Source organism: Falco punctatus (genome assembly GCF_963210335.1).
Source record: "Falco punctatus genome assembly, chromosome: 1".
NCBI classification, from domain to species: Eukaryota; Metazoa; Chordata; class Aves; order Falconiformes; family Falconidae; genus Falco; species Falco punctatus.
Genome location: NC_137580.1, coordinates 26371726 through 26393946, shown reverse-complemented (window position 1 = coordinate 26393946; position 22221 = coordinate 26371726). Strand labels below are relative to the sequence as shown.

The 22221-nt window shown below is 46.6% G+C and overlaps 1 protein-coding gene across 1 annotated transcript in view; it reads left to right on the top strand.

Moving 5' to 3' along the window:
* The first annotated feature begins 46 nt into the window (after window positions 1-46).
* Window positions 47-22221, top strand: part of LOC308072711 (uncharacterized protein) — a 48691-nt gene continuing 26516 nt past the window's right edge. Inside the window, exons 1-2 of the mRNA XM_080409965.1 lie at window positions 47-8365; window positions 10706-21137. The gene's annotated coding sequence lies outside the window, so the exon portion shown is untranslated. The remainder of the gene's footprint in view (window positions 8366-10705; window positions 21138-22221) is intronic.

Below are 22221 nucleotides of genomic sequence, written 5' to 3'. Positions count from 1 at the left end.
TCTTTTTAAGACAGATTTTTGCCAGTATGTTCTTATTAAATGGTCTTTTTTCTCTGTGGGTTAAGCTTTGTTTACAACAGTTCATGCTGCTGTTTTTATGTGTTGAAGAGCAGTGACTGTGTTCTGGTTTCTGCTGTGAGATGCCAGAATCAGAAACCAGAAGGCTCCAGAGAGCTGTTGCATCAGACAAAGCCAGACGAAGATGTGCTCCAGAATCGCGCTGCATCTGAAAACCCCATCTCATCTGTATTTGCTTCACAAGGCTTGTTTCAGTGTATTATGAAATGAAGACTTCAAGGTTTGCAGGCAGTTCAGTGAAGCAGAGTGGGTAGGCTTTCCTGAGATGGCTGAGCTGACAATATGGGATGCACAGGGGATTTAGGGGTGGCGTGATATACTCTTGATTGTGCATCCTAGAGCCGGTGCAAGATGTGAGGCCACTGAAAGCTGGCTGATTTTTAAAATCAGATTGGAGAGAGGATAAAATAACAGGGGGATTTTGGTTTGGTGCTGTGAAAAAATAAAACGGTTCCAAATTTCACAGCCTGGTTATTTCCAGACTGCCAAAGCTAAAAGGCACTTTTCACTGGGAACGAACTATGAAGCACATTATTTTAGTCTCTGTAATTATGCAGCTTTCCCTGAGCCGTAGAACTGATGTGCTCAAAAAGTGTGGCGATTCAAATGCAGAGAGTAAATCTGAACATATCAGAACTCAGCCAAATTTTTGGCCAAATGGCTTCTTGGGGTGTGACTTGCACACCTGCAGCCGCGCTGCCTGCGGTGTGAGCAGCGCGGGGCTGCTGGGGCTTCCCAGGAAACCCTACCAGGGTGGTTTTGCCAGTGTTGCTTGGGCAACAGGGTGGCTGGGTACAGCTCGGTGGTAAAAAACTGGCTTTAATATTCAAAATACATTCAAATGACGGCTAGGCACACATGTTAAGTTTCAGCTTCTTTTGCTGTGAAAAAAAGCAGGTTGGGGGAAACAGAAGACTTGTGGCAGGCAGGGCAGGCTGTTCAGTTGAGGGAAGAGACTGTGCCCAAATGCTCCCTTTCTGTCTTCTCAAATTGCCCCTTCAGTTTGTTACTCTGCTGCTAATTCTACTTTTACTTGCTATTAAGATAGGCTAAAAGTTGTTTTTTTTTTTTTTTTTTTTTAAAAAAGACAGAAAATACTTTGAAAAACTTAAATGAAAATGAAAAATTTAAAATGAGAACACTGATAGAGCTGTTATTTTTGTCAGTCTGACTTCTCATTTTGACAGAAAAAGTAATTTTGGGTCACTAATTCTTCTACTGACTTCTGCAAGTTGGATAAAAAGTTGAATAGATATGCAATTGTGATTAAATTTGGAAACTATTCTTTTAGCAGAAAAAAGAATTTTTTTCCTTCAGTAATTTGCAAAATGTGGTGAGCACATATTATATTAAGTACAGATTTCCCAGTGATCTGCAGCATACAACAGAAATATTTTCTAAGAATAAATAATAAAAATATGTTTCTGATCCTTCCCCCCTGCCCCTCGATTTTTTATACAGGATATTATTCAGACTTGTTAGATATAATTGATAATGGTTTGCCTGAAATTTGTAATTAACAGTCTGCAAATATTTGTGCAATTTTTGTGGGTACTCTGTGATTGCTAGTGTGCGTGAACACACACTAGCTGATGCTTGTGTCGATAAAGAAACTGTATTTACAGGAGTCTTTTCCTACACGGCATCACTATGAAATAAATCACCACAGGGATCGGCATGAAGAAAAAAGAAATGTCGGCACTCTGACATAGCAGGCTTTCCTGTACTGCTATTGCATTCAAGTGAATACAGCCATTAAAATAATTTCAAATAAATGGGGCAATTCATGTCTCTTAGCACTTTCTCCTAATGCCTCTGCTACACAGGGCTCAGGTTAATATACAAAGAATGAAAAGCTTCATTTCAGAACATCAGAACGGCTTGTCTGCTCTCGCCTTCGTGAGCAAGTTGACTGCCTGTACTTAATTACCAGTTCAGCCTCTGAAAAAAGCCAGACATGAGCACGACTGGGTTAGCCAAACTCCCTTGCTCTGAAACAACAGTAATGAACTTTTGTCTCTGGATGTGAGGAAACATATTTTATGTCTCAGAGATTTCCTTCATGGCTGCTAGAGCAAAAAATCCTGACCTGATCCATGTGTACCTGTCCTAGCTGACCTGTGTGCCCTTTATGTTGTGCTCTGAGCTGCCAGCTATGGAAAACAAAATTCAGGGAGAAAACCATCTTTGTGCACATCTAGATGTTTATATTAGTCTAATTGCTTAACCATAGCTATGGTGGCCTCTCCACCGCCCTGGACCTCTCTCTCCATCAGGTGGTGCAGCCAAGCAGCTGCTGTGGGCCAGCACGGCCCGTGCTGCTCTGGAGGCAGAAGAAAAGCATCTCCACCAGGCAGCCCTGCCAACACAGCCTGAGGAAGACAGGTTTTAAGCAGGACAGAGGAGATGCTCCTCAGGGCTCTCCTTACCAGGCATCACAGGAATTGCCCTACTCTGCAAGTAGAGCTGGTCCTGCCTCAGTCAGACTTCTGTCATTTGCAGGTGCCCTTGCAGTAACATTTATTTTGTGTGCCATTTCTAAAATTATTGTCTCCCTAAGTCGTTACCAAGCCCTGGTAACAAAATCGTTACCAGCAGGCACTTCCATGCTGGTATCATAGTCCGGAGAGCATGTCTCAGTTTTGCTGGGTTCCAGCTCCTGTGTTTTTTTGGGGGTGGGGAGTGGGGGTATCTCAAAGCACCGAGCCAAACCCTGTGGCGCATCCCTTCCTTAGCATGGAGAGCTGGCCTTGCATGAGCTGCGAATGAGTTAGAGAAAACAAAGTAACAGCTATCGCTGCCTTTCTGGTTATGAAGAAGTGAATGAGTGATGTGCCTGTCTCAGGTCTTTCACAAGCACGCTACACAGGGCTGGCGGGGGGATTTCTGTCATTACTCCTCTCACCTTGGGCAGCCGTAGGTATGATTCATGCAGGGGCGGAGTAGAAGGTCACAGGCCTGTGTATGGCAGTAGTTGTTTCTGTATCTGGAAAAGAGGAAGGAAACGACGACTGATGGTGCCTCCGCACGGCGTGAGGTGCTCGCTTGCCCATGTCTGCAGCATTTCCAAGAAGCCTCTGGCGGGTGCCAGCTCCCACAGGCGCCCCGGCAGCTCCTGGCTGTGCCCTGGGGGATGTGAGCCAGCCCAGGGCAGCTCTCGCGCCGAGACCTGGGCACCTCCCCAGCCCTGCTGGGCTGCCTTCCCAAAATGCTCCATGGCTGTTCAGGCACTGCAAAAGGGTGAGATTTTCCGAAGAGCAGGCTTTGCTTTGAAAATCAAGATCCCTTGCAAATGCCGACTGCCTCAGGTGTGGCTGAGTGTGTCCACTAGCCACAGGCAAGGCTGCGGTGGCCAAAGGTGCGCAGCCAGCCCCAGGGTGCCAGGGGAGAGACCCAAGGCTGGTACTATTCAACTTGGAAGATGAATTAGTTATGTAGAAGCAACTGGAGGGAGAATTCATGTCCTTTATGCCAAACCTCTTGTAGCACATAAGTAGCGGATGAATTTTCTCTTTCTCAGAAAACTCTGGTTTCTTGATATATAAAATACTTAGTGAGTTTCTGGCTATTATCTTGACTAAACACTTGCATTTATCTGCTGCTTAGAAGCCAGTGTCAGCGCCATCCTGCTGTGAACGATGCAGCGTTTGACATGGCACGCATCTGCGTGAGGGTTAAAGCTCACAGGATTTCATAAGAGACTGGTTTAGGACTTCTAATAGATCTTGGGCATTAAAATTTACACATATGTATTTGAAAGTATTATGTAGCATGTGGAATTTGCGCTGTATGGGATCATACATAATCAATAGAATTATTGACAAACTAAACCAGAGCTGCAGCCTCGGCTCATGATGAGGACATTGGCTTAGACAACAAACTTTGCAGTTTAATCCCTCTACCATCACACAGAGCTTGGCCGAAGCCAGGTCGGGTCAATGGGGAGTTTTTAAATTTAACCAGGCTCTGCACCAGGCCTGTGTAAGCCTGCACAAGTGACTTTTAGATACACAACCCCAAACTGACTGCTGGTGTAACCAACCCATTCAGGATCAGCTTGACCCAAGTGGATTCACCTTGCCTGAGCCTGCTCTCCGTGGCTGGCTGGTGCCTGGCAGGAGGATGAATGGCAGATGTGAACTGCACAGACATCCTGGCTGTCCCCCGCCCCACCGCCACAGCTGGGTGACACAGGAGGAGCCATGGCTCCCCCCGCCTCCCCTCTGAAATGGGGAGATGGCGGTGACATTTTTGTAAGGTACTTTTGGATCAGTCATGAGGGATCTTGGTGCTGATGGGTACTTTTGAGTTTGTCCTAGCTCCCCTGCTGAGAAATGTTTCTGCTGATGGGTTTGACCTGCAGAATTTGCTCTGAAGGGATTTTTAACACAACTTTATAGGGTTGGGGCTTTCCAGCATTTCAGTTCCCTGAGGCGTAGGGAGTAGGTAAGCACAAGAGAAAGAAGGGAAAACATATAATAATGCATTAAATACTTTATTATTTTAACAGATCGTAATCATGACTATCAACAAAATGTTTTTTTAAGGGTGTGGGTTGAGCTAACGTGTGATTCATCAGTGACAAGTTCAGAGATCAATTTCTCCCTGAGGGAGTGATGCTGAGTGGGAGGGTAAAGCAGAGGGAAGGTCCTCCACACTTACCCCTACCTCTCTTTCTGGAGCATGCTCTTGCATTCCCCAGCGTAAGTGGACTCTGGGCTGGACTGACCTCCATGTGTGCAATAGGGACATTCTTACAGTAAGGATTTAGTGCCCAATTAACAAGCCTCACTGAAATGTCATCACCTTCAAAATGTTCCCATGTCCTTTGCAGGTGAACAGAAGAGACTGAACACAACCTGAGCAAGAATTTGGGTTTAGCATGACCAAGGAGAATAGTCATGAGGTGAGCAGCTATGGTCTTTTCACCCTTAGAATTTCACTTTTCCATGATAAAATACTGGGGACAAATGACCAATGTTCCCAAAAGTGTTCCTTGGGGATGGGAAAGATATTTTTTTTCTACAGTGGGAACAGTCAGGGGTACCCATATGGAGTCTCAGGCTCCTAATGTAGAACAAGACATAATTTCAGGAAATTAATTCACGGAGAGGAGTTTCTGACTCTGCTCTACATCTTCCACAACCTTCTACCTGGCTCCCAAGAAAACTGATACACTTGCTTTGGGGCATCCTCAAGTTTTTGGCTCTCAGATGTGCAGGGCCATAGCTTTGCTATTTTCCCCAACTGCCCAGAGGTGTTAAGAAAATGAGGCATCTTTACTCAAGAAATTATCTTCCTGCTTTCATAGATGACACATGCACTTGGCTCCCACTACAGGGATGTCACAATTTGACTTTTAATTTACAGACAAAAGAAATACTATGAGCCTTGCCTAGCAAAGAGAAGATTAGTTGGGAAGTTTCTTTTCCCCCCTGAGAATGTCTAGCTCTGGTGGACTTGATTTTTGCAGTAGGTGTCAGCCAACACTGGTGAAGTTAAGTCTCTGAAACTCATAGCAGAGACTGGAGGGATATCACTGAATTGCATATTAAATACAGGAGTGATATGGCTTTTAGCAGAGTGTACAAATAGCATAAGGAAATAGAGATGGGTTCTGGAAAAAACTAAGGCAGAAGGGGTTGGTTAACTGGGTTCCTGAATAAAGACTAAGTTCTGATTGGGACCTGGGGCAAATTGCTTGGGGATGTTATTGAACTGTCCAGAATTAACAGGGCATTTGCTGAGCAGAGGAGCTTAGATGTCTGCAGGGTAGTGCTCTGACGTTGTGAATATGACAGAAGAACCAAAAGAGTGGGAAAACTGAAACCTGAGACACAGTGGCAGGAAAAATCCCTACCTTTGACTCCACAAAATCAGTCTGCTGAGCTGCATGTGCTGTGACAAACAAGGGAAGCTACGAGTATACCAGGCATGGAGAGTGAGATGCAGAAGCAGCATTGGGCTGCATCATGTCACAGAAGTCTGAAGCACTGGTAGAAGGCACGTGACGTTGGAAGACGAGAAGACAAAGTCCTGGGAGCTCAGAGGTGCTCTTCACAAGAGCAATGGACAAAGCTGCAGCAGGAGACGGGCAGAGTCAGCGTGACTGTGAATGGAAATTACATATTCATTTCTGCACAGGGCAGAGGTATGTGAGCAACTGAGTGCTAAAGATGATCATGTAACCCTTAAAAAGATCCCTGCGCTGTGGAAAAAAATCTGTGCCAGGGCCTCTGAGGACTTGCAGGTCTATAAGAAGATAGGAAAATAAAAGCCTTTTACTGGACCTGGGCCTCCCAGAGCTGCTATTGCTTTGTGAAAGTGATGCTGTGCTTTTCTAGTGGGAAACATGGACAATGGAGACTCTGAAGCATAGCCGTGTGCTGGTGTTGCCCTGGCAGGTACATATAACAGAGAAATGAGCCACAATTTCTCTGAAGCCCAAAGAGAAGGAGGTGGTGAATCAGCTATTTTACTGAAAAAGTCTCCAAGAGGTAGCAGCCTGAGAAAGCTGAGCCACAATCAAAACAAAAGAGAGGAACTGTGTCGATATCTGGGGTGGCAGCAACAGGTCAGCAGCAATGGGTCCACAAGGCCATGTGGACATCCCGGAGGCTGTGGCAGGACCATGGCTGATAACAAGGCTATCTAAATCTTACCATTCCCTGACTTGGCTGGAGATGAGAGATGTAGAAGATGGGCCTCCAACGGACGTTCATAGCCCATGTGGGCAACAGCATGCAGAGGTGCCTGAACTAAAGCCACTAGTTCCCAAAGCAGCAAGCATGTGCCTGTGCTGATGTGGCACTTAAGAGATGGGTTCACCACAATGTCAGGTCCAACTTTGACCTGGGTTTAAAAAGGTGCAACAGTCTTCAGGACTGGGCTGCAAGACACTGAGAGCAGTTGGAGCATCAGAATTTGCAAGAGAAGCTTGCCAGGATAATACTGCAAACAGCAAGAGGTGCAACACCCCCCCCCCCTAAAAAAAAAAAAAAAAAAAACACCCAAAACTGGAGCATAATAATGACAAGTTCATTGTGTGCCTCCAGTGTGTGCAGTTTTACATTACAGCATGCAGCTGTGAGGGACTTTGCATCGCTGCAAGCATCTCATGGTTTTGTGCTCCCAGTGGGATGTGAGTGCAGGAGCCGCAGCTGGGTCAGGCAGTGATCATGATGGACTGAGATCTGCTTGTCCTTGATCTCACAAATACTGTGCAGGAAACAGAGGGCAAACAGGAGTCAATCAAGGTCAGACTCAAGTCTGCAAAAATAGATTTTCTGTTGGTACTTCTTAGGGACATTCACTGGCCATATAAAAGTAATCAAAGGGATCTGGTAAAGGCTTCAAAACATCAGCTAGGTAGGTAGGACAGTCACTTATGAAGGTGGTGCAGGAGATCCATTTTCTCTGTGGATTGAGGACCAGGGGTTGGGGCTGGGGCTAGATCTATCTGAACTCAACAAAGAGGCAGGAGATGTGGAGAGTACAGTTGTCATGTGCCTCATCAGACCAACTGGAGGTATAAAGCATCCATAGTATGACAATGCAGTCATATTTTTGCTTCCCCATGAGGAACTGCGCTTGACCAAGGGAGCCAGCCTGTAGGAGCATGCTTCCATGCCAGTTGACCATGCCAAATTCTTGGGGAGCAAAACTCCCCTGTGAATTCCTCTGCATCCATATTCTGAAAGTTGTCTGGGACAAGACCTTCAGGAATGGAAATGTCACCTCCTGATGTGGGGACCACATTCTCAGGCTTGAACCCACTGGCAACACAGTGAATTAGGGGCTTCCAGCTGCCAGCTGTCAAAACAGCAATATGTTTTTCTTGTTGCTCCCCATCTGGCCAGTTTAGCACAGCAGTTTCCCGTCTTTTTTTGGTCCAGAGGCATCCACTGTTGGTCTTCCCACATATACAGTACAACCCTTGCAAAACATTTTCCTTTCACAGGCTGAGTGCATACACGGAACAGGCCGTTAAGAAGCAGGTCTGCATCTTGTGCCTCTCTGCAGCATGGTCCCAGGTCAATGAGGAAGCTCCCTGTTGGTGTAGCAAATGTTGATCAAGCTGCAAAACCACTTGAACGTGACAGAGCTGTTGTTTGGACATAGCAAGGCAACTCCCCTAAGACAAATATAAACCCAAACATTTCTACAGTGCAGAGAGGGTTGCAGTCACAGTATGATAAATACTGGCAAGCTGGATGATGGAGAAGATGCAGTCTGCAAGAGCTGACACCAGCTGGACTTTGTGATCACTGTTCCTTGCTCTTTGCAGGTAAGTGTGAACGCTGCCAGCATTGCTAAGAAAATTTGGTCACATACTTGTGCTTCAGTTAGCTCAAGTCCAAGTCAATCACCGAATGATCCAACGATGCACAGATTTAGCATTAACAGCCACAAAATTCACCCCACAGTGAATGCCACAAACAGGAACCACCTTTTTTCTGTCTTTCTCTAAAGGGTCCAGCAGTTTGTTTAGCAAACTATTTTTACAGGACCACAAACCTGCGCTGAGTTTCAAATTCATGAAGAGCTTGCGCTTACTGCAATAAATAATTTATGGTTTTGAGGTGTATATGGTGTAATTACGGGGAACTAAGTTCAAACATATGTAAATTCTAGCTTATTGGGATGGTCTGCACACCTGCAGATGGGAACATCTGAAGAGCGGTTTAGGTTCAGAGCTGCACTAGAGTACTTGATCAAAAAGTATTGAAGAACCATAACAGCAGCAGTGGTGGAGGCCCTAACAATGAGAGGAATGTGAGGATGTGGTTTGCTCTCAAGGTCTTGAAAGAAGGTAGGAGGGGGAAGGAGGAGAGAGAGGTGGGCTGCTGTAAGCAGAATGGTAGGAGCTGAAGTGTAGTGAAAGGAAATAGCTGTGGCTGTAAAAAGTGAAAAACGTTACTGAGAACTGAAGAAATCAGAAGAGAAAACGTGGCCGAAGGGAGCTTTTCCTCAGCATTGAGCTCCAGTTTTCAAAAGGTGTTTACTTGGTGTGGCTTGTGGCTCAAGAGGGTATTTGGACAATTTACTCCAATTTTCTGCTGGCAGAAGAGCAACAAAGGTGATGTCCCAAACTAGGAATTCATTGATCAAAGGGCAACATGAGGAATGGCCTGCATTTGCTGGTCAAATTGAAGGGCTCTCCTATGAGGTCAGCGTCTGCCACAAGAAAGCATGGGAGTGCAGCTAAGGCCACCCCCAACCCAGCACCCTCAGGCAGAATTAAAGGCAAACTCTTATACATTCCCTTAAAAAAAGCAGATTTGCTTTGTACCTGTGCTGCCGCAGGCTGTGACACCAGTACATGGCCCTACATTTGCCTCCCCAGCGCCTGCTCCCCTCTCAAACCTCACCCCAGGGCTCAGGGGACATGTCCCCGGCTCAGGGGACTGTGGCACAGGGGATGGGACAGCTGCCCCTTGGTCAGTGCAGCTCTGCCCAGGGCCAGGACCTTGGTCCTGCACCCATGGGAAGAAGTTTGAGCTCAGGAGCGAGTGGGGTGGCTGTTTCGGAAGTGCTGGGTCTGGAGGACTGTGGAGAGAGGACAGAGCATCTGTGAATGCCCCAGGATGTGGGGAGAGGTCAGGTTTGTGACACCCAGTGACAACAAGTGGCAGCAGCCAGAGTGCAGTAGTGCTCATGGCAATGAGATTGCTGGTATTTTCCTTGGTGCTCTGGAGCCTGCGTACTTACTACAAACATTATGAAACTGGTAGGGAAACCCAAGGTCTGGTGACCTTGGGTTGCTAAAGAAAAGGTTTCCGAGATAGAGCCTCAACTTAAACAAGTTTTACCTCTGACTTCAGAGCTTTTCACCCTGCTGGGACTCAAGCTGTGGCACTGGGTTTGCTGCAGGCCGCTGGGGAGCAGCCTGCCAAGCATGCAGCAGTTTGCACAGTCTCAGTGACTGGGGTAAAGGTCACCTTGTGCCTAAGATGAAGTGACACAGAAAGCCTTCAAGGGCATATGCTGTGGGACTGGTGCTCTGCCATGAAGTCCTGCAGGTGCTACAGAGGCCGGGTGGCTTCTGATGACATATGGTCCCCTTGGGATATGAGCTCTACATACCACTGGGTTTGGGCAGGGTTTGCTTTTGGAACAGCGTAACCGAGCACAGCTTAGGGCAGAGCTGCTGGCCCAACAGCTGGTGTTTCAAAGTGTTTCAGATCCGTGTGCCCATCTGCATGGCACTGCAGAAGAATGGTCAGAAAAGAAGCATTTACAGAATTGAACAGAGGAGAAAGACTAGTAATCAGCAGCTGTAGGTTACACAGCTGTGGGCTGTATTCTCTCCTCACCTTGCGGGAGTGCGCACACAGGCTCCTTCATTGCCAGCCCTTTGCAGATGTGCGATGGTGTGGGCAGGGGTTTGATTCCGCCTCCCACCCACTCTCCCAAAAAGCAAGACTAGAAACATAACAGAGATAAATAGGTACTTCGGAGACACAATTTCTTTGGCCTATTCCAAGCATTGGTAAGGTGACCTATGCCCCAGAAAAGCATGTTTCTCAGTCTCATTTGTAAAAAGAGTCTAGATAACTCACTCAGCCATGGATGCCCACATTATGACATTGGAAGATGCAGAGATTCATTTCACCCTTGTTGACAGACACTGTGCACAGATCACAGTTGACACAGCTTCTGGGACCCTCCTGCACCCCCTCTGATACTGGTCTGGTGAGTCCTGCCACAGCTATCGCCACTGTGGTGCCCGAATGTTGCTGCAGAACAAGTGAAGCTGTCCTTCACAGGGATCTGTGTCTCAAAGGTGGATTAGTTCAGCCCAGTTCACAGCATTTTTGCTTAAGTTGTTTGCGTATTCCCATGACATTTTAAAGAACTGAGTATCTCTGAGGTTTTTGCTCCTCCACTGAATTTGATTGAAATCTGCCAGCGCATGAAGAAGTTGTTGCAGAGGAGAGACAAGCAGAGAGCAATCACCTAATCCTTGTTTTCTTAGGAATTCAGGCAACTAGAGTGATCACCTTATTTCTGTGGTTAGTCTGATCCCTAAGGAAAAGTCTTTCCCAAGAAACAGCATATTCAGCTATATAATGCACGATTGAGACACTGCTGTTGAAACTGTGTGCAGAGATATAACGAAACAGATTTCTGCTTCCATTTTAACCTTATTTTATATTACAATGCCATTTGGAGGGATAGAGGCACTTGTCACATCTATTTTTTGTCTTTCTGAAGTTAATTGCATGTTAAAACTGGTTTCTTCCTCACCTGTCACACCAGAGGCAGAACTAGAATCTTCCAAGAATGACTTTGTGCAACAAAGTGGCATAAAGGTGTGATAGCCTATATTTGATGTAGAATCAAACAAAACTCGGAGGAATTAGAGACAAAGGCAAGCTTACGGGCCTAAATGTTTGAAGTTCAACTTCTGCACCAGGATCAAGACAGGCTTATTCTACCCTGTAGATTTGAGGCATTTAATCTCACAGCAGCCACTTTTGAGGCTTCCTGCTGGAGAGGCTATAAAGTCAGCTGTGATGAGCTGATGTCAGGTTTAGGATTTACTGAGACAGGGATGGCCACTGATAGGGTGTGAGGGATGTGCAGCGCGAATGCATGGCCTGATGCTAATGCAATAGGTAGAGCCCTCCCTCTTTAGTCATTCTCACTCATAAAATGGTCCCCAACAATTTTATAGCTGGAATTAAATCCGGAGGGGAATCCAGAGTTGATTTGGACACTGAATTAACAACAAAACCTGTTTGTTCTTGGATTTTTACCCATGAGGTTTTCAGCCAAAGCAGATTAGTCTTAAATCTAACAATTTAAATGAAGTATTGTTCATCAACTACACATTAAGGTTAAAAACTTAAAATCTTTCCCTACATGGTGCAGAGTCTTAGGGTGATCGCTCTGTATGAACACGGCCCTCTCTTCTGAAAGGAATGGAAATTATTAAGCTCTGCGCAGGTTTAGTGAGCTGCAGCATGGAAAGAGAGAGGCTCTGACTCATCTACTCTGCAAACAACCGCATGAGACTGCAGTTTCACTTTTTGATGTGGTCTCATTACAGAAGTGTATGCCAGATGAAGATGAATTATTGCTATGAAAAGCTATTCCTTCCACCTGGTTAAGCGCTTGGTAATTTTACTTGAGGTTCTGGGGGAGTAGAGCTGGAGCTGCTTCAGTGGGTGTTTGCACCCACAGTTCAAGCAAACAATAGTTCTGTCCTTAGTGCCTTCAGGGAGAAGATGAGCTCTCCCACTCACTCTCGTTGTCCCCTTCATGGAGGAGAAAAGGGAGGTACATGCAGAAAGGACTAGGTCTTGTCCTCTGAGGTCCACACACATAAGAAACCATTCAAGGAGACTGCAGTGAAATAAGGAGGCCTCTGCTGTCTGTGTGCCAGACATTGTTTGTTACATAAAAAGTCTGGTGAGATTCAGGCACGCTCCTGTGTTTTATCAGGACGCAATGAGAGAAGAGGGAGCAGCTCACAGATGCATAGTCCTTCCTTCGGTATCAGCCAAACCTCCCTCTCCTTTACTGTGTGCTGCACCACCGCTGCTGTGACTTGGGAATCCTTTTAATTATAAAGCATGTCCAGTATGCAGTTACAAATGATATGAATTTTAGCGTCTTTGTTAGCTACACCAAGAAGCAACTAATGACAGCCACTGGGCTCTGCCCCCTGAAAACCTCCTCGCAGGGGATGCAGCATATCCTCCTACAGCAAACAGTATTATCTCCCTTTAACATTCACTAGTCCTTAAGTAAAATTTCTCCTGGACTATTCCTTGGAAGGTGATTTCAGGACAAAAAATATTTCACAGAAATGTTTGTCATCAGCATTCCCAGCATTTGTCACCCCCGCTTCACACCTAAATGACATTGGGCTCAAGGTGACCAAAAATTGGCTGTTTCACATAAATTAAAGTGACCGGGAAGTTTTCGACTCGCCTGATCAATTGCAAGTGTGCAACTCCAAGTCTGAAGATAAGACAGACGAGAGCTCTTGGCTGTGTAATCTCTGTTGGCTGTTCTGAAATTTAAATGCTGGTTCCTATCTACAATGAGAAGAAACACCATCATGTAAATAAAATCACTAGATAACTCCGAAAATCTGAGTCCTGCATTAACAAGCATTTGGCTACTGGGTCCTTTTATCTCCCACTTAATGGGAGATAACAGGTCCTGTTCAGTGAGAGCCTGACCATGCTCCCGTTTAAGAAGAATTAACATCTTCCTTACCCTGTACTGCAGAACACAAATATGATACCCCAAAAAAGGGACAGGCCATTTGATTAAAGGCCACGTGAAAGCTTTATCTTTGCCAGGGAGCTAATTGCCTGAAAGAAAGAGACATTGGGACTGGATTAGGCCAGAAGTAAGGCAAAGCTTGCTGTGGAGTAAGCAAGCTGCTTGGTTAAAATACCTCTGGGCGAATGCTCTTGCTCTTTGATGAAAGGTGAAGTAATTTACACCTTTTTACCTTGTGTTTTGCTGAGTAGGAGCATCTATACATATGGGTAGTTACCATGGAACAAGTGACATGCTGCAAATTCACACCCTCAATTTCCTAATGTGCCCATGCTCTTAGTTGGAGGAACACCCTGTTTCTGGGTGGTGGGTGAGGAAAGGTGTGAGGAAGATACACTGTCAAAACAAAGCTGCTTCTGTGCATATGTAGTAGGAAATCAAGAGGATGAGAAGCCTTATGGCCACAAACTGTGTGCCTACAAGCTTCCGGGCGCGGTCTTGGTGGTCCCAGGCTGACTCAAAGGCAGCACATCAGCTCTGCCCTGGAGAAGCACAAAGGGAAGGGACCACTGGCAGAAATGGGAGCTGGAGTGCTCAAGGTGGCATCTTCAACTTAGGTGCCAACAACCAATTAAAACTGGTAGGTACCCAAACCTCTTCTTTGGGGTTCTGTAGCCATAAAAAGAAGAACAAGAAAAAAGATTATTGCTTGCTTCTTCAGTACAAGGTGGGAAAATCTTGTGGAAGAAGAAGAAAGCTGAACTTGCTTCAGTACTTATTGTATGGTTGGAGGTGTAGAGATGGGCATGCCCCCAGATCTTTAGCCCGGGAAGCCTTCTTTGCTTCCTGCACTCACGCTGGGATTGGCTGTACTCTGTCCATGGGAGTACTACCATGTATTCCATCATTGGATTTGTCAGCTTAATTTTGCCGATGAATTTTCCTTCAAGAGCCTTCATAGGTCTTCATTTTCCTCAGTCTCCCTGGTGGAAAGGGAGCCACACTCACATTCGGGCTGGGATGAGCGAGTCCAGTGATAGGGATGTGTGCAAGGGGCCAGGGGAGGCTGGGAAGCTTCTGCTGGGATGGGAGCTGCTGGCAGCACCCACTGCACCTCTGCCCTAGCCCAGCTTCTGTAGCCACTGCTGCAGAAAATTAAGTATTTTTTTTTCTCTTTTAAACTTACCTTCTTTGGGTAATATTAAGTACTGAGGTTAGTTCTGGGTGTTAAAATACTCTCCAGGTTCTGGATTTTTTTTGCAAGGGCTCAGATAAGGTGGGGGAGCCGCTTGTGCCTGGTGCTGATTGGCAAAGCGAGCTGAAGTAAACTGCACGGCTTAACCACAGGGGCCTGTTTTCTTTCTGTGCCGGAAACACCTGCCAAAAAGGCTGTGTTCACTTGGGCTGTACAAACAAAACCCCAAATGAAACTTCCAGCCATATAGCAACAGGTCAGGAGGTGATATTCGGTACACCGGTTTAAATTCAAGGTAGTTCACTGTGTTGTTTCACCAGGTGCAGCAGGCTTCTGTGAAATGCATTTTTTGCAAGGGGCTGTGCACTGCCAGCTCACTGGGAAGTGCATTTTGCCTACTGGCTGAAAAGGATTTGGAAAAAATAAATTGCAACACAATGCCTGTGTGCTGTTTGTACCCCTCGTTGCAAGGCACTGGCCATGGAGCTGCTGGCCCCCACGTGGAGGCACAGCGCCGTGGTCCAACCAGCCCATGACACAATGCAGAGAGCAGCTCTTCCCCAAGCACCACTGCCACGGAGGGGGTGGTATGTGCTGGGTCCGCACCCACCCCAATCCTCCAGCAACGGAGGTGCTGCAGCCCTGCCCCGGGGTGCCCCAAAAAGGGGTACCATGTCCTCGGTCGAAACAGTGACCTTGCATTTCTGTGATCTGAAGGGATAGCTTGGTGCTGCTTCACCAGGAGGAGCAGCTGGCTGCTTTTGTACCCTCTGAACTCTTTGGCATACGGTTTGCATGACAAAGGCGCAGGGCAGGTGACAGCCCTGACTGAGTGCTGGAACATGCAAACCCTACACCCGTGCCCAGCAAAGTGTAGCCCACAGAGGGGCAGCCTGTAATGCCTGATCAGACAAGCAGTTAAACGTTTTTGCCTCCTCCTCCTTTAGGCAGCTAGCTAACCACTGCGCACTATTCACTACTTGTGCCCCGCTTGTCAACATTTCTCCTCCAACAAAATGGAGGCTCGCTAAGCTGGGACACCTTTAAATGTCAAGATCTGGGAAAAAGTCATCCTGCCTCTTTTAAACTTTGCCAAAATGGGCCCAGTAAAAATACAGGCAGCTTTTGGCAAGCTGCCTAGATATGGTACATTTTCCATGCATACTGTTTGCCCAATAAGCAGGTCTAAGTTCTAGCACTTGGGACCCTGGTAGGGACAATACCCATGGCCCATGAAAGCCATCGCTTCAGTCTTGGAAGCCCAGCTGTGTCTGAACAGCTCTTAACCCTGCAAGTGTCATCTCCTACCCATACCTCTGGGTTGATGCATGGGTGAACGAATACATGGGTGAACACATGACGTACAGATGCAGAGAGATATTGGCCTGCAGTGCACTGAACCCACCGGTTCCTCCCTGACCATGAAAGCAGTAGGTGATCTGTGTGGCTGCAGCAGGGTCCAGAGTGCTATGCACTATCTCTTGGTCACACCTCTAGTTCCCTTCAAGTGTCTGTACGGGTGACTGCTGTTAGTAAGCCTTGCAAAAGTGACGGCTCTGAGGGCTGAACGTGCTTGAGGCAGGAGGATGGCATCAATTTGCTAGCTACCATATCCTGAACAGCTCACACTGCTGCTTGCAAGCACCACCCAGTGCAAAGCAGCTCTCAGGCCACGGTGGATGTGTCTCCCTAACACCTTTTAACATTTTGGTTTGTAGTAGGGCTTCTGTGAAGGTGCCAAAGTATGCCAAAAGGGTGCAGTGTGGGGACCTGCAGAACCCACTTCATGAACTATATGGTGAGGGCCAGAAACACTTGTTGAAGAACTAGCTTTTGGCAGTCATCTCATGGCCAGGAATGAAAAGACCAGGGATAAGCCGAGGGTTAAAACTTAAATATCCATTGAATAAAGAGTAACTTTATTTAAAAAACAAACAAACAAACAAACAAAAAACCAAACAAATAAAACACCAACAGAAAATGACCTGACAGTGATATGACCTCAGTGGCAGAAAGATAGCTACATCCATATATTCAGACTTGGAGGAGATACTGTAACAGGAACAAGATCCTTGAGTGGGTTGCTGGAGCTACACAGACAACATGCATTGCCTCTGTCCTTCCCACGTTTGTGGAAGTTCACCTTACTGTTAAATTTCCCTCAGGCATTGCACACAGGGTATACCGGTCACTAGTATTATATGTGCTGGTTTATTCTATTGCATGACCAGCAACAGTGCATTTTCAGTAAAATCTTCTATGATTTTTGCTGTTTAACCCCCTAAAGGCTTTAATTCCAAAGGTTAGTAACAAACTGTAACAACATGCCTGTAGCATGGAGACATGGTGTGTAGCATGAAGTAACTGGGGGTGAGAGGAAGGGGTGTGCCATGAAGTGACCAGGCAGCTAATGCTACAGATGCTGTCATGAAAGCCAAGCTGAGGTGCAAGACTTGGTTCCAAATTGACCTAATCTTAAAGTAATTCTGAGTTTCTGAAGGAATGAGGGCAGCAAGCCAGGAAATAAAGAGCTTGGTAATTCTAAACAAGTGGCTTGTACTGGATATTGGGGTCCATCCTACATACACTGTTGGAATTTTTACTGATAAGTATTAGATATCTTTATAAATACTTAATGCAGAATGTACATGCGAAATAACATAAAAGGCTTTAATAATTTTAAGGTCTGGGCTCTCAGAGTCCAAAGTTGTAGGATATGGTGTCTCAGGCTTGATTTTCATAAGGAGTTTCTGTGCTACCTTTAGTCTTTGCATTGGTTTACCTTGACTTTTTGAGGATCATGCTTAAATCGGTAAAGTATCTATCTGCATCTTATCTTGTCACATTGCTAGGGTAAAACAAGGTTAAATTTGTATGTTTAAGTTCTCAGTTGATTCCCCTTCATTGGGAAGTGGCTACATTTTAGTGCTGTTGTGCCCAATGGATTACAGAATTTTTTACACTGTAATGCAAAGCTTCACCCCTGTGATGTGCACAATGCTTAGCAACCCAGCAGGGAAAGCTCCTTGGAAGTTTTAACACTGCATCAGTTAAGTTAATGTAATTTCCTTTCCCTTGCCTGGCTTTGTTATCCAGGAGTTGTTGCTGCAGTGACTTAGCCACAGAATACACAGCAATTAAATCTATGGGTGGTTGCACTGCAGGAAGATAACCCCAGGAATACTACTTCACAGAGGTGTTTTTAGGACCCAATTTGATGAAAACTTCCTGGCAGCAGAACCAACATATGCCATTTTCTTACTTGGCCTCAGATGAGTCAGTACAGCTTTTTGTAGATCTACAAGATAAAGTTAATTTTATTATTTTTAATCTACGTTTGTTTCTATATTTGCTTCAGGTTTAACCAAGCAAAATGTGCTAGCTGAGGGAGACAGCACAGAGAGGGAACGTATTCATTCCGTGTATTTGTTCATCCAGCTGAGAAAACACTTGTGAACATGTAGGTACAGCACAGCCTTAAGCATTTGTTCAGGAGCTGTTTTCCCTGTTGGAAGAAAATAACCGTTGACATTTGGAACTCTTACAGAGCTGATGAAGAACCATTGTGGGACAGCTACTCTGCACAGTAGCATTCAGCTGATTTTTGCGAGTTCTTCCCCCACACCATTCTTCCCTGCTTGCTTGGCATCAATGGACATCATCACCGGGAACACCTAGAGAGGCTTTCCTGACTTTAAGTTGACTATAATGTGCGCTACATCCTTTCTCATCCCATCTCTTAGGTGAGCTGTAATTGCATCAATATGGAGAAACAGCACATTTCTAGCTTGTGAGATTCTTAGTGTGAAGCCGTGACTGTTACTACCATGAATACCCTGGTTTCTATCTAAGACAGGCCAGCATCCCCTTCCACCTCAGAAAATTAAGGGGCAGTAAAATGAGAGCATTTACCATCATGGTAGCTAAAAGCACTCTTCTCACAGCCTTGAAAAGATTGTCAATTCACACGTGGATTTTAACAGAGACCTGGTAGGTAGGAATGTAAAGAACCCAAGGACAGTCTCAAGGTTGCTGTTCCCTGTGCTATCTTGGTTAATGCAGCCTGCTATGCTTCTGTGATGTACATCAGTACTTTTCTGGTAGCACAAAGGACAGTCAAACAGGTCCTCCAACCTGTCATTGCCACATGCCAGCCCTGAGTTTCAGGATGAAAGTGCAGTCCGGGACTCCATGTGTGATTACACAGCATAAGGCTGAGCAGTCATGCCTGCAAACACTTGGGCTTGTGCAGTCAGTTCCATCCCTACCATCATGCACAAAGCAGAATCCTGCTTTTCCTTCCCTAACAAATCTGTTTTCCCTCTTGACTAAAACATTTGTGACCCAGAGAACCCCCCTTGCACTCTCACAACAAACCAGTCTTCCCCCTCACTCCTGAAGCATGTCCTCTCCCTGGCTCTCCTCAATAACCAAAGCTGGTGAGTCAAACTCTTCCTTCTGTCTCTCATCACTCAGCCTAAGACCTCTGCTTCCTCTGGCACACTCTTCATGTGGATATTTTAATTAAACCAATTACCCTGCAGTCACAGAGAGTTCTAGCCACTCTGACATACCACTTCACATTCATCAATACGCGCAAGATGACTGGGACTCAGTGTCAGCATCACAGTGTGCTAGTTCTGCAACAGCTTGTAGTAAAGCTGTAGAAGGGGAGCTACCAAATGTATGCCAGGGAATTAACAGATTGTTGTTGACTATCATAGCTCTGTCTTTGCAGTGTGCTCGGCACAGAAAGCAGAGCAAGAACTTTCTGTAACTAAAGATCCTCTTGGAAACTAGACTGGGTACTGAAAAGTGTAGTATGGTGCTGCTTGTTTTCTGTATACCTAGTTGTCACCTAGGTAGCTCCTGAGCATGCTGATGTGATGCACTACAGGGGATGCTATTACTGTAAAGGTGACACTCAACCTTCTTATGATCCTGCTTCTCAGATACTAGTTATTTAATCTGTATTAAGAGTCTTTCTTTAACAAGTGCTCCAATTACAGAATGAGGGTTATTTGTGTTAGTGAACTTCTGTTCTCTGCTTCAAAGGATCTTTTGAACTGAGCAGTGTCGTCTTTGAAGTGTTAGCCACATTTCAGTCAAAGGCTACTTTTGGTCAGTATCTGGGTTGAATACATCCTTTCAAGAGGGATTAGCAAAGGATCCTAAGAATTGTTAAGGGGAAGGTTCTTACAGGTAAGGAGATAGACTGCATCAACAGCTGCTACGGAACTGCAACTTGGAGAACAGGGTCGACTTCCTTGCTGGTGTCATATTCAGTTAGCAGCTACACCCCCTCCAACCTCGCAGCTTCCAGTCACTGAGTAGCAGCTAGCTTTACTTCTCATTACACCAGACAGTAGAAAGGATACGTGCTTTATCATCTTGTCACCACTGATGAATAGCCTTTGACCAAGGTGTTAGAAGGACTACAGAAAGAAAATGCAGTTTAATGTAAGACTATACAAGGTCAAAACACAATTAGAACAAACGTGCTGAATAACATGCACACTGACCCACAAGTCACAGCAGTTTTAAAAACGTGATGCTCCATTCTCAAAACCATCCCTGATAACAAAAGTCACTTTGTACTAGTTACTCCCCTTCTTTGTTACTTTACAGAGCACTGAAAATTTAGTCTGTATAAAATGTAAGACTTCTGCATTGTAGAAGATACCCCTTACTGTGGAAGCCCAACAGATAGATGGATCTTCGGGATCTTCACCACCACCTTGCTGTTCTGTTAACAGCTTCATCAGAACACCCGTGAGATACTGCTGTTACAGCTCCCCAGCCAGAATGAATGAACACTGTACTGGTTTGGAGGAAGTCCAGCAAGGCCAAGAGCACAGTGGAAGGCAGTTTGGAACTCCCTCTTCATCATGGCCATGCTATCTGAGCACACAGAGGGCCCTCTCCTTGCGGCCACACTGCCACATAGACACGGAGAGCTTCAGCAGGACATACCCACATCTCTCCAGATAACCTCGGCTGGATCAAATACCTCTCTTGGCTTATATGAGATAGATACAAAGGTTTGTGCTCCCTTCAGTCAGCTGGAGGTCACTGGAGCACAGGAGCTCTGGCTGTGCTGTGCTTTGGTGATTTGCCACCAACTCTTCTCTATGAGAGCACCAGAACAGGCTGCGGTAAACATGACACGGCGCTGTACACACCCTGAGGAGAACGACATGAGACTCCAAGTCCCAGGGAGGGATCTTAGCATTTCAATAGTTACAGGAGAGTAGTTACCATTTGAAGGGCCAGCCCTAAGTTTCAGCCTGGATATCATGGGACAAGTAACAGGATCTTGAAGAGGATCAGGCTGGTCTGCCATGCTGGAGATGACGGCACCCCAAAGGAGGTGAGGACGTGCAGGAAAACAGCAAGCCAAAGCTCAGGCTGCTGGCTGTGGAGCCTGCTAGCTTTATTTTGCCTTGGGATTCAGCAGGGGTAGCTGCAGTGGAAGGGGTGGCCATCTCATTAAACTGCGCACAAATCATCTGCGTGGGCCAGCTGTAATTAACAGTGAAGGATGGCTGAGGAGTAATTCAGAGCAGTCAGCGGCAGCCAGCTGTTCTCTGTAGGAGGCCTTCCGGAGCCCCCAGGAGCACAGGTAGGTAACCTTAGAAACCTTTTAACCTTATCAGTCCGCCCATTGTTTCAGGCTCCGGCTGGCGGCGGGGAGCGGCGCACCGACACGTTCCGCCCGGCAGCCGGGCCGCTTCACACCCACCGCCACTCCCGCCGCCCGCCGCACTGGGCGGGGCCAGGGCGAGAGCGGGAACTCCGCGTCGGGCGGGCAGCCAATGGCAGCGCTCCAAGTCTGCTCCGAGTACCCAATCGGAGGGGGGTGCTGTGAGCGGCTCCGCTGCTATAAAAGGGGCCGTGGTGGGGCGGCTGTTAGTCCTCATGTTGTGAGGGATGTGTTAGCTCTGTGTTCGGCTCTTGTTATGTCCTGCGGCTGCACCCTTCTGGGAGACGCTGCTGCTGGCCCAGGAACCGGGTATGGAGTGGCTGGAGCTGGGCATTGGTGGGTGAGTGGCCACCTGCCTGCATCGTGGCTGAGGAGCAGTGTTGGGGGATCGAGGCGGTGGTGCAGCCAGGCAGCTCCCGGGAGGATGGTGTGGTGGTGGCTGGTAAGTGTGGGATGTGCTCTGTGGAGAGGTTCCCAGAACACCCGGTGGTGGTGGCTCAGCACCTGCCCTGCTGTGGCTGGGGGCTGGCCTCTGGTTCTGGGTGGGGGGCGAGTGGATTGCCGGTGGCGGTGGCTCCTGCCAGGCAGCCTTTCCCTGGTTTTGTCTGAGCTCTTGTGTGGGGCCAGAGCTTTTGGAGGGAGGCCTCAAAAGTTTCCCTTCCTAGGCTTGGAAATACAGTGCCTTCTGGCTGGAGTGTGCTGTGTGCCCTTTGCAGTTGCAATTTCTGCAAGCCATACCAGGAAGGCTTGGTTTTAAAACTGCTTCTTGCTTCTCTTGTCCATTATGACTCCACAAACGTGTACGTTCCTAGAGTGTTGCCAGATCTAGTGCCTGAAATGGTCCTGGTATGTTGCTTGTAGTTTCCCATTTGAAAAATGTCTTTGCTCTTAACAGCTCTGTGTGTGAATTGTCTTTAATCAGATAAACTAGCAGAGCATTGTCTAGGGGTCTGTTGCACTGAGGAATGCTATTTTTATTGCTGCTTAAGTGACATGCTTGTGT